The 12,314-nt window shown below is 37.3% G+C and overlaps 1 long non-coding RNA gene across 1 annotated transcript; it reads right to left on the minus strand.

Moving 5' to 3' along the window:
- Window positions 1–2,675: 2,675 nt before the first annotated feature.
- LOC144016693 (uncharacterized) lies at window positions 2,676–4,017 on the minus strand. Its single transcript, XR_013282977.1, has 3 exons — window positions 3,863–4,017; window positions 2,914–3,157; window positions 2,676–2,813 (listed from the first exon to the last, which is right to left on the minus strand). It is a non-coding gene; the product is annotated as an uncharacterized LOC144016693 (long non-coding RNA).
- Window positions 4,018–12,314: the final 8,297 nt, after the last annotated feature.

Genomic DNA, 12,314 nt, shown 5'->3' on the forward strand with positions numbered 1-12,314 from the left:
TTACTAATCCTGCTAAATTTGTTAGGGTTTCCGGTAGAACCGGATACGGATCCCACAAACACAGAAACACAAAAAGATAATTTAACGAATTTATTTGACAAGTACTGGAACAAAAAGGGCTGGACGAAGCCAGGAGAGAAACAGTTAACAGAAGACGCTTGCAAAAGCTGCAAGGAGAAGTGGTAACAAAAATATACCCGAGGGCTACAAAACTGCACAAAACAAATAAACAAAACCAAAATACTAAACACGCTGTAAAAAGCGGATAACTAAAGGCGACGTAGAAAAACACACTCAAGCTAAAAGCTGAGGAAACAACTCAAAACTATGAACAAAAGGACTCACGAAACAAACTAGAAACAAGAGACGAAGCTAGAGATCAAACTAATTCACACGAGGTCAGAATAAAGCTCTTGGCAAAGGTGTAGCAAGTTAAATACTCCGTCGAGGAGTGTCGGCAGTCACAATCCTTAAGAAGGCTTGATTGAGGATGGGATGGGCCTACTCCAGCTGGCTTCAGGCAGTAGGCGGGATACACCCTGAACTGCACTGCAAATTTAAGCTACCTAACCTAGACTTAAACGGATATATATCAAGCCATAAAGGCTTATTGATCTGTTATGAGAATTATTTACTATACAAGAGCAGAATTTCTAAGATTATTAATCTTGTTTTAAGATTATTTGTCTTTTATTTCTTACTTAGTTTGTAAATCCTAAAATTAGTTAATTTTCACGCATAATAAGCTAATACGCTCTAAGAGTCTATGTTCACTTAAAGCCCCAGTGTGTAGCTCACGACCGCCATCTATCGGTCAAACAAGATAATGCAATGATTTTAAGCATACGAACTACGGCGTCCCAGAGAGACCCTACTTCAACAGCCTACCACCAATTTCACCGGAACAGAACGCAAACAACTTCTGGTATTCCCTCGAGTGATGACGTAAGTGAATTGCATTTGTTAGACATACTGTACAGATCCCTAATAATTGTGATTTAGTCATTTAATTTCAGATTTAATATTTTTGTCGGCATTGTTAGGAAATACTGTACGTCAGCTAATGATAATGGCTATCTATGTTCATATTTGTTAGTGCAACTAAACCATGCAACAGAGAACACACAGTTATGTTATATGTTTTATAGACATGTGGACCATCTCAAAGGGGGCGAGGGAGATGACGAGGAAGAGAACGCGGTATCTCGTAACGTACAATTATGTCATCATGGAAAAATAATTCCATTCGAGCATGCATGTGAATGGCTCAAAACATACCTTTGTTTGGAATATGTGGTATTTAGATTACATCGTTTGCTGATATGTTTAGTATATCGTGCAAAAATAATGGTGTTAACTGAACTACACATCTGCAACTCAGACTCGTAATTCCCCCCGTGTCTTGTTGCTACTAACCACTCAGAAAAGTGCTGCTTACAAAAACATTTGAAACCCTTTACTCAGATATCGATTTGTCATCATGTTGAACAATTTTACCTAATAAATATCACGAAGCAACTTAATTAGTTTTGATTGAAGATACAACAGCTTCCTTGTACTTCGATGTGCAGGAATTTACATGGCTTTCACAAATAGTCTTGCTCATGTAATAATGTACTTAATTGGCTCAGTGACTTTCAGTTCATTGTTTGGTACCTCATCTGACATACAATTGTTACCTTCTTGCAGAGACTCGTACAGGAAATGACCATGGAGGAACATGAAGATATCCAAGTCCAGCTGATAGACTGACACCAAGAAATACTTTTTGACACATTGCTGACACATCAGCACCACCATGATTTCCTGTACCTGGATCCCACATCAGCACCACCATGATTTCCTGTACCTGGATCCCAGACTGCAGCACCTTGGTGGACTTGTAGCAAATAAGTGACACTTTCCCAGATCCTTGAGGACAATACAAAGGTTTTTTACCTGGCATATAATTAGTCCATGTCTGACACTTGTTGTTGTAGTTTGTATAACTTGTATATTGTTGTTGTGTGTTAATTTGTACATTTTTAATAACTAAAAAAAATACTATTTCCTTTGGCGTCAACATGCAGTGTTCATTCGACACCTAACCTAACACTATTTTACATGACCAGAAATGTAAAACATCAAAAGCCTGGAGAATTATTATAAATGCTTGCAATGACAAGGAATTCTTCATTGGCCAATGAATGTAAGGTACAGTACATGAAAATGAATGAATAAAATAAAGTAAAATAAAAGTCTACATGAAATGAACATATTAACTAAAAAAAAAAAAAAAAAAATGCTGTTAGAATATAATGAGCTACATGAATTGCAGTTGTTCCAGAATTTTACCAATACGCTGTGCATTTCAAAATATGGAAAATAGACATACAGGTTTGGGCCAAAAGTAGTGTTACAGAGCAGGTATGTGTTGTACACAGCTAAAATATCTGATTAACTCAATACCATGATGTTTTTTTGTGTGTGTGTGTGTGTGTGCTGACATTGCCCCCCATTAACATTGCAACATTCCTCAAACTCTCCCGAACACAGTATGATCTGTAACACTACTTTTCGCCTACTCTATGATGTTATTGGGGCAAAATTAAGGAAGGCTTGTCCATTGATTGTGTGAACAGACTGCAGTAAAAATGAAGTCACTTCAATGTTTGCTGGTTTTATTAATTTTTGACATGCTCCTTGACTGCACAAGTACATGTTATGGAGTGAGGGCATGTTCCCACCAACGATGATATCATATTCTTCAAAGGCTTGCTGAGGAAAGTGAGGGAGGAGTCACTCCATGGCTTCAGACACCTGGTCAGCAGGTCCTGTGTAAAACAAGTGGTGCTTGTACATGTGACCATTCCGTATTGCTTCACACAAAAAGTTAATGTAGTGTGCAATGCCGTCCATATGTAAATGACATACCAAGACGTCGGCTGACTTCAGTTTGTTGCAGCTCAGATATGGTAGGTGGAGATACTGGTGGTACAACACCGAAGCCTTCTGGGGTCCTCCATTCAAGTGTCCTCATTCGGGGCATTCCAATATGGCTGCTGACTCTCCCCTTGATATTTTTTTTTCTTGCAGGTCGGTGATGTATTTAAACGGTGCATGAATGCTTGTATACATCAGAATATGGTTCTGGAAGCCCTCAAGTTTGGCTGTTGATCTAGTGTGACACAAACAAAAACAAAATTATAAAATAAAATAGAATAATTGATGATACTACTATATGTCACCAACTTTCCAACAAAGCCCCCAAAATAGAGGTAAGATCTTTAGTTTTTGGGCCCAAAACATTGTATTAGCTAGATAAAAGTAACTTGACTGCATACTGCATAGAATATGCAAAGGCTGCTTGCTTGTCGAGTTTCCGTGGAAAACGTAGCAGCCTGTAAATTCTTGTGCACCCAATTACACAATGGACCAGTACACACTTGAGTGAGAGACTTCAGACTCTAGCAGTGCTTACGGTACAGCCAGCATTTAAGTCCAGAAAGTTATTCCCTGCCGAAAATTAATTTCGAGAACACTATTTTCACCAACCACAACGAAAATAATTTTCAACTCCTCCACTAATACAGTATGCTTTAGATTCTCCATTGAAGTTATGGGCAAATATACCTCCGAAATCACAGTTACATTACATTACACAATAACTTGCGCATTTACTCTAAATATAACGTGCCAGCGGGAATCTTTTTTTTTTTTTTCAAAGCAAGTAGCTTCATAACGAAATCGTTCGAGTGGTGCGGAGTTGCTAATCAACAGATACAGTGATCGTAAAACAAAGGTACGAACATCGTATTAATTAGTACGATGTATACTTTTTCTCTCGCTCTCAAAACGTAAACACAAATGTACTCTTACTTACCGGTCAAGTAGAAAGCAGTCGAAGGCACCGGCACGTCCCAAACCTAGTCTGTTCCTCATTTCTCTCCATCTGGCAAATGCGGCTACAATATAAACTCTTGTTTTGTCGCGCTGAAATTAAATAAATTCCCAAAGTAAGTATGATGCTTGATAATGCTCTCTTCGGGGACCGGAAACTCTTCTTCTTCGTGGACATGCGGTCGCCATACAAACCGGAAGTGCGTTCCAAAAACGCGTTAAGAAATGGAGCGCTGAAATTTGTCTTTGACGGCACCCGTAGCAGAAAGATGGCGGCGAAACATGGCAGACACTAGAAGCCGCGGCCCGGACATGTAAGATAATTTGCGATTTCTAGACTAACCGTTATATTTAAAAAAAAGTACGTTTATGCGATACAACATATCTTTTTACATACTACTAACACAAACAATTTTTTTTTTCCGAATGATTTATTGTTTCACCACTAGATGCCACTGTATAATACTGAGTGTACCTTTAAAAAAAAATAAAAAAAAAATAAAAAAAAAATTAAAATAATCAGATATCTAACCTAGACTTAAATGCTTATATCAAGCCATAATCTTCTTTGTCTTGTTTTGAGAATTATATACTTTGTAATTGCAGAATTTCCAAGATTATTAATCTTGTTTTAAGATTATTTGTCTAATTTCTCAATTAGTTTGTAAATCTTAAAATGTTTATGCACAATAAGCTAAAATGCTGTAGGAGTCAGTTAGTTATTTTACTTAAAATAAGATTATCAGATATCATTCTGCTTATTTTAAGATACTTATTAGCCTTGAGTGTTAACAGCCAGTTTTAAGGACTGTGAGGCTTAAGACAAATATTTTCCACATTAAGATGACTGACCAACATCAAAGGGCCTGAACTGGGGTTTCATAAATTAAATTTTCTTATTTTAAGATTTTGCAGAATGTACTAACAAGATAAATGGAAAATATAAGTGTGAAAACAAACAAAAGCACAATATAGTAGGGCTGCTCAATTGTGAAGAAAATATTAATCAGAATTATTTTGGTAATAATTGAACACGATTAGGAAGATCATTTCTTTTTGGTAGAAAACAAGAAAATGTTTAAACATAAAATATTCAGACAAATAAAAATCTTGACACTATTATGCAAGTTCCCTTTGGATGAAACTAAATTGAATAGTTATTTAAAAAAAAAAAAAAAAAAAGCAAGGTGCAAATGTATAAATTTAAACAACTCAAAATAAATCTTTTTATTTTTATTTATTTATTTTATTTTATTTTATTTTTACAATTATACTGATTTTGTATATTGTGGAGTATAATAATTGAAATTGTAATTGAATTTCGATTAATTGCACAACCCTACAACATACAGGACTGTCTCAAAAAATTAGAATATTGTGGTAAAGTCTTTTATTTTCTGTAATCCAATTAAAAAAACATAAATGCCATACATTCTGGATTCATTACAAATCAACTGAAATATTGCAAGTCTTTTATTATTTTAAAATTGCTGATTATGGCTTACAGCTTAAACAAAACTCAAATATCCTATCTCAAAATATTAGAATATCATGAAAAAGTATACGAGTAGGCTATTCAACTAATCACTTGAATCATCTAATTAACTCGAAACACCTGCAAGTGTTTCCAAGTGAATCCAGAATGTATGACATTTTTGTGTTTTTTTTTAAATTGCATTACAGGAAATAAAGGACTTTATCACAATTTTCTAATTTTCTGAGACAGGCCTGTAGCATTTTATTGTAAGCAATTTCCTGCTTTTGTCATACTAACTGAGCTGATTTGGCCTCTTTCCAGTGAACAGGCTAACAGCTCTGTGGTCTAGTGGTAAAGTGTCTACTCTCAGACTTGGAGGTTGTGGATTCGATCCCAGGTTTGAGTCAGACCAAATGCAATTAAAAATTGTGCCATCTCCCTGCTTGACAGTCAACTTAAAGTACAAATAAAGAGTGACAGTTTCAGTAGTAATTTAGGCGTTTAAAAAACAAAAATGATTTAATTTACTTGAAATAAGGCCATTTAATAACTTAAAAAAAGTGTTTATGGCTTAGTTTAAGATTTAATTGCTTGTTTTGTTACTTAAAATAAGTGCATACAGCTTATTTTAAGATTTAATTTCCTTGATTTGTTGCTTAGAATAAGTGTTTAAAGCTCATTTTAAGATTAATATAGAGCTACACATTTTTCTTATTTCAAGAAATCTAAGTAAGTAAAATTATCTTACTGCACTGGCAGATAATTTCACTTGTGTCTAGTAAATTTACACTAAGAACAAGTGTATTTTATATCATATTAAGCAGACGTGTTTTTGCAGTGTGGTTCAAATAGTCAACCTGATAGTCTCAATATTTTCCATACTTGCATTTTCAAAGAGCCTAAAAAGTCATAAATTCTACTATCATTTTGCTTATCTAAAGCATTCAAAGTATCCCCGATCCCGGCAACATTCCCTTCGACCACAGAGATATATATCTGAATCTTATATCCGCTGATATAAGTAACTGTTTGAAATAATGAATACCAATCACTATATTTTAATGTTGGTCATGATGTTGGCCATACTTTGAGAGACAAGTATTTATTTCTTTATTTTTTGACCAATGACAGAGGGAGGCTGTATTGGCAGATGGTTACACTGTTGTCGGCGCGGACTTTGTTCATGGCACTTGTGAACATCAGGATCAGCCGCAAAGTCTGCCAAGTACAGCTGGACTAGGTGCACCTGCAGACTCAAACACCAGATTTTCTTTCTTACTTTCTTTCTTTCTTTCTTTCTTTCTTTCTTTCACATTTTGGTTTTGTTTGGGTTGGGTTTTGTTTTATTTTGGTAAGTGTTTGTCTGGTGTTCTTGTGTGTTTCCCCTGTCTCTTTATGTCTGAGTAGGTCCACCTGTGTGTCATCCCCCTTCCCAGTGTGTGTTGACCTAATGAGTGCCTGCTGCCTGCTGTGTTTCCCAGGTGTGTCTTGTTAGTGTCCCATTAGTGTTGTATTTAGGGAGTGGTGTTTTGTTCACACGTTGTGGGAGCAAAACTTTACCTTGTCTTGTCCTGGTGTGGTGCTTTGTTGCTGTTGAGTCAAGTTTATCCAAGTCTGGTCCAGTTTATCTAAGTTGGGTCAAGTTTATCTACGTCTGGTCAAGTTTCCTCATGTCTGGTCAAGCTTCCCCACGTCAACCCAAGCGTCTCCTCCGCTCTCCATGTCTCCTCGTCTTCTCCAGTCTTCACGTCTTCTCCAGCCTCTCACGTCTTGCCAAGTCAAGTGCTCCTCTCTCACTTCTTGCCAAGTGTTCCTCTCTCAGGTCATGCCCAGTCTGTCTACGTCCCGTCCAGTTATTTATTTCGTCATGGAAAATAAAGCTCCATATATTGTCCTGCCCATTTGTCTCCCTGCTGTCTTTCTTCGCATTTGGGTCCAACCATACGCTCCACTCTATCTATCTATCTATCTATCTATCTATCTATCTATCCTTCTGAAACCAAAGCTGTTCTTTCAAACACCATCATCATGGAAACCACCAGCACAGAACAGCTGACAATCATTTTAATTTAATTTAAACTTTCTTTAACCAGGATAGTCCCGTTGAGAGATCATGCTGCAGATGACAGTGAGACACAAATTCACACGCACACGCACCCCGCCCCCAGTGTTGCCGGTAACCAACTTTTTTGAGTAACGCGTTACTCAAAAAAGTTGGTTTCTAAAGTAACAAATAGTCTAACGCGTTACTTTATTCTACAAAGTAGTCTGATTAAAGTTACTGTCCAGAGAATCAATGCGCGTTACTCCACATTTTCATGAAGAAGGCAAACTATCGCACTGTTGTAACAGTCACAAACAACTACTGCTAACTACGAAGATGAGGCAGAAGTCATTGATCACCACACTGAATTCAGCCATGGTCTGGTCATGAATGGTTTGCACATTCAAAACAAAAGTGATGATACTTTTACTACTAGTTTTATTAACCAACAGGCACACAACACAACAAAAAAAGTGTACATTATGGACCATAAAAGTGGTAAAAAAAATAATTTATTTCCATCCTCAACTGGTCCGTGAAGCATTATGGGATGAGGTCGTCTCCGCCCTCTCGCCAGGGGGAGTGACGTCAGACAAGTTACGTTTTCAGTAGGGGTGGAACAAAAAAACGATTCGACCGAACCATCGTTCGTCAAGGGGAGCTAAACGACCGTATCGGTTGCGAGTGAGGCTTTATGGTTTTCATAACAATAGCAAGAGTTCTGCGCCGTGCTCTACTTGTTTTGTTTACATTTCAGTAGCATCACCATTCAAGCTACTTCCGTGTTTCCGTGCTCGCGACACGGCGCGCGCGCGCAACGAGTGACAACATACAAATGGAGACAGTTAGCAGAAGCCGGTGCCGTACATTTCGGTATTTCCCATGGCTATCGAGTCCTCTCGGTGCACTTGTGTGTCCCGGGCCGGCGTTGGTTCTGCGCGCGAGCCAAAAAGAATAACTCCCGTGACGATCCAATGCATGGATTCAAACCACACAGGTATGTCCCACAGCCAACACACCAGCTAAGCTAAAAGCACACTGCAAGTATCTCATTTCTCAGTTTGTGGCTCCCTGTCAATGTCTACAACTAGCATGAGCAGCAGATAGGAGAACTGAGACGTGCCCGCGATTACGACAGCCCAAAAAACAAAATATAAACAGTAGTGATTCTGTGGTCATCATCGTGTCTCAGATTAAAAAAACAAAAAAAGATGTCATACATTAACCAAAAATGAAAGTGATGACAAAAGAAAAAAAAATTGTTAAATACAAAAATTGTTGATTAAAAAGGGAAATGAACTTTTGGAAATATTTTTGCATATATTAAGTGGTTAAAATGTGTTTGATAGATTTATTGTTCCATAAGGTGGCTTCATATTTCTTTTGGCTGGACGGTAGGTTTATTTCATGTCTTAAATTTATGTTTCTGAAATACTTCACAATGTGCAAATATTCTGTTTAATTGTGTTGGTGTCTGTCTAAAGGTTAAATATTTATATTTAACATTAAATTATCAACCTTTTGTTTTCCTGATCCTTATTTTGAAGAGAAAAAACAAACAAACCAAAAAACAATTATAACTGTCAATAACTACTAATAAATATTTAAACTGATACATGTGTACACACTGGAATAGCGGAACAAAGAAACAATAGAGGAATTTAGTGGATTTTCATTTTCAACCTGGATAGATTTTTATTTTTTGTTTTATAAAAAGTATTTACGTTACAAGAAGTCAAGAGAGACTGCCTATTTTGTTTTTCATAAAAAAAAAACCTTTATTTTCATGTTAAAAATGCACTTTCAATAAAGTATTTGGAACTCCGTTTCTACTGCATTATTTTTATGTTGAGATGGTGTTATCGGCAGCTGTGAAAGTAACTAAAAAAGTAACTTTTAATCTAACGTAGTTACTTTTAAAATCAAGTAATCAGTAACGCAATTTAGTTACTTTTAAAACCAAGTAATCAGTAAAGTAACTAAGTTACTTTTTCAAGGTAACTGTGGCAACACTGCCCACCCCACCCCACCCAGTGTTGTATAACCAAGTGAACAGTATGTATAGGCGCTTTCACACCAAAAAGCCCAGGAACTTTGAGTTCATGGTAGAGTCAGTTCCGGGTCCGAAGAACTTGTGAGCGGCCCACGAGTTTGCGTTCACACGGCATGAAAGCAGGCAGGGTAGTTTATTCAAATGAGACTGATGACGTATGTCAGGGGAGGAAAAAAAACAGCACTACCCCGCCTGTCCAGCAAGTGGCGGTACCGGTAAAACTGAATGACAAACAACCAGTGTGACGTTGAAAAACGCGACCTTTGAACCTCCATCGCCATTTGTTACGATACAAGGCATATCATCTTTTCGTTTTCCTTGTCATGTTGTACAGAGTTGTGTTTGCAGCAATTAGAACTTCACGGGAAAGGTTGATGAGAACCATTGGGACCCGCCGTATTACCACATCAAGATGAGAAATGGGCAGGACTTGCTCACTTGGAAAGACAGTCAAACCTGCAAGCACGAAGACGTGCACTGGTAAGGTTTAAACACAATTATACGAAATTTATTTCACATCGGAATTAAGCTGTAACATGTAACGGAGCTCCCCTTGCAAGGTGGAGAACACGAAAAAAAAAATTAAGTTACAGAGTGTATTAGTGCCTTAAACACATCGTATGACTTGCGCGTTCAGTTGCACGTCTACTTGCGTGTGTCCCCGCGCGTCGGTCGTTTGTGGATGTTTTGTCGTACTTTCTGCCATGAAAAGGGCAATCGCTGGAAACTGGTGTTTCCTGCCTAGTTCTCGTGCAATTCACGGCAAAATAGGGCTTGATGGCGAGTTGCTGTTCACGCTACATGTACGCTGCGTATTTCATAATACCGTTGGACCTGGACGTATTGTTAGTCTGTCCACATGTTTTTTTTTTGTTTTTGCTTTTTCTGTTAAACACATGATTGACCGATCCAAAGTGTTGAAATGGCTTGCTTTCTTTGACGATGCACGAATGTTAGAACAAAGGTGCCGGGATTTTGGGAAAAGTGCTGATTTTGGAAGTGTCAGATTGCCACCTCAAGCCAGTGGTTTATCATAGGGCCATAAATTGGTGCATATTCCGCTATTTTAAGGTATTCTGTCATGTAAATCACAAGGCTGTTGCACAAAAGTAATTAATGTAGATATTAACATTTATTAATTTGTTGTGTTTCTGTTTCAGATTTGCCACTTCTACCAATCTGGGTGTGTTCCGCGCAGGGAGTGGAAGAACATCAGAACCTCTGAATGGTGGGACGCTGTAATTATGTTTGCATTACTGTTTGTCAAAAATAAAAACATTAAAAAGAATTCATTGAGCATAAGTTTTTATTCGTGTGGAAAAAAAACCAGAACCACAAAAGTGATATGAAAACAAAAGCATTTATTACTTATGCATTTGGCTTATTTGTGTCCACAAGTCTGTTTTGGACTGCCAGGAAGCCCATTTGGAACTCTCTGTCGTGCCTTTGTTCAACCAGCTCATGTGCCACGTGTTGATCTTCCTTGCGCTCCTCGCTTCTGAGGTCAACTTCCTCCTTGTGCTGCTCGCGTCTGAGTTCAAGGTCCTCCTTGTGCAACTGCATTTCTTCTAAGAACGTTGCACTCGTGGACTCCCCCTTCTTTTCATCAAATTGGTGCAGGTATTCCAAAAATAGGTGGTCTCGGTCCCGTGCCCGCTAACCTATAGGGATGTAAATGTACAATGAGTGACAGTAAATACTTTTGATGAGCTTCCAGTTACATGACTTTGATCTTATTGGAACTTGACAAAGGGGCAGGAAACTCTGTTCGAGTGGCGCAGTTTCTGCTTGTGGACGGACCATCCTCGCTTGTACCTTCCTAACGCATCGACTTAAACGGTTTCAACAGATTCGTGCAATGAGTAAGAGTACAGTACAATGATTTAGGTAGGGGTAAAACACGGCACTCACGTTAATGTACTTTCATTTTTCATAGTTACAGAACAGAATATGCCACACTACATTGCCAAATATGGCGGCATGCACTTGAAGCTTTTTTAGGCAATACACACTAGTAAAATTGCAGGAATGTAACTTTTTTTTTTTCCCTTTCTCAATGCACCATTATGAGTGAAATGAAAATTGTATATGTGAGTATGAGGATTTATTATTGTGTATGCCTATGAATTTCATGTACATACGTTAATGACAAATGCACGCATGTGTTAAGGTGCAATTGTTTACACATTTTCTTTTAGTACATTCCAGTAAAAGAAAATGTGTAGTAAATTAATACATTCCAGTAATGTACTTTTTTTTTTTTTTTTTTTTATGAAATGAGTCGGTAGATATAAAGAATGGGTAGGACTAGACAAGTTTTTAACTTCTTTCTACTCCTTTGAACATGTAAACTATTATGAATGATTGCAATAAGTTTCTTCTTTCTTTTAAAATGTTAACTGCTACTCATTTGTTTATAATGTCCAATAAACAAACAAACACACTGCCTTATTCAACGAAGCAAAATTAATTGTGAGTGGGGTGTTGCTTTAAAAGTTTTAAATGAAGCTTTTGAAGTTATATAAAATGCAATGAAACATACCAGGACTGTTCAGGGAGGCATCATAACGTAAAGGAGAGCAGAGAAGGTCCAGCTGTAAGTCACAGTACATAACATTATTTTTCAGTTTCCCTAGAACTGTTTATGAGTTGTTGTTTTTTTTGTTTTTTTTATGAGTTGTTAGGTGATGAGGCTAACAAGTTAAAACGTTTTAGTTACGTTGAATGCAGAGCTTTGTATTAAGGAAAAAAAAAACAGAACAAAAAACGAAGTGGTTGTTTTGCTTTTAACAGTGAATAGTATGCCTAGCTTCCACACGTCCTTTTCACGAAGCTTTTCAATTTCGTCACTGAAAGCAGGG

This window comes from Festucalex cinctus, chromosome 3 (genome assembly GCF_051991245.1).
Source record: "Festucalex cinctus isolate MCC-2025b chromosome 3, RoL_Fcin_1.0, whole genome shotgun sequence".
Taxonomy (NCBI): Eukaryota; Metazoa; Chordata; class Actinopteri; order Syngnathiformes; family Syngnathidae; genus Festucalex; species Festucalex cinctus.